The following is a 1,089-nucleotide window of genomic DNA, read 5'->3' as shown; positions in this document are numbered from 1 at the left end:
CAGTGCTTTTTTTTTTTTTTTTTTTGCCTCGGACGCAAATAAGTGATGGAGGGGGACGCGGTAATTCTACGCGCTACAGCGCCGCTGCGAGGGGGCAACAAAAACACACAAAAAAACGACCTATCTCTTCATAATCTTCGGATAATTACAGAAAATGACGAGGAGAGAAGAACTGATTGCCCCACGAAAGACGGAATCGGTCGTAGGGGTTAAGACGCGGGGGCGCGCTCCGTAGTAGGCTATAGTGGAACAGATGTCTCCCTCCAGAGACTCGCTGTAATTCGATCCATGGGAATCGAAAGGGGGCTGGTCAGTTTTTGTCACATGTAGTGCTGATGGGAGGGACATCCCTCGGACGCAAACAAAAGTGAGCCGGTCTTTTCATTCAAGAATTCCGCGGCGCAAAACTCGAAGCGTCCTCCTGGTGTGTGTGTTGTTTGTGTATTCGCGCACGCGCCCATTAACAGCCCTTTGTCGGCTCGTGATTAGACGTAAACACACGAGGGCAACAGTAGCACGTGCACGTGCTTCCTGTGCACCCAGAATACACATTAAAAACCGCCGCTGCTCGACCTCAGAGAGTCACTGGGGGAAAAAAAGTGTAAATACGGCCTATATCCACGAAGTTGTACGAATAATAATAAAAAAAATAACTTATTTGTGTAGACGGTATAAATTGCTACATGTTTAGATTATATTTGATTAGATACAATTGTATTATTCCCCTGTAGGATATATTTGTTTGTTGCAACAGCCCAGTGATTTTAAGTCATTCATGAATTCATGTATTTAGCAAAACATTAAAAGGGAGATAGGGATTGACCAGGAGATAAATAGGAAAACAGTGACAGAGGGAGTGAGAGAGGAAGGGGCCAAGCGAGTGAAACGCATTCAACCTCATCCACATCACAAATGTCGTGGATTAGAGGTCAACTAAGATTTAAGTCATTGTCATTTTGACAAATGGTTTATTGTATATTTGTCCTGCCCTTTAATAGCGTTAATCTCATGCTATTACATAGTATTTTGCATAACTATAATGTAAAACAGATCTAGTAATCTCCCTCATTTGATTGTGGTGAACTTGAC

The sequence above is a fragment of the Micromesistius poutassou genome (assembly GCF_964030765.1).
Source record: "Micromesistius poutassou genome assembly, chromosome: 13".
Taxonomy (NCBI): domain Eukaryota; kingdom Metazoa; phylum Chordata; class Actinopteri; order Gadiformes; family Gadidae; genus Micromesistius; species Micromesistius poutassou.
This window is presented reverse-complemented; position numbering follows the sequence as displayed.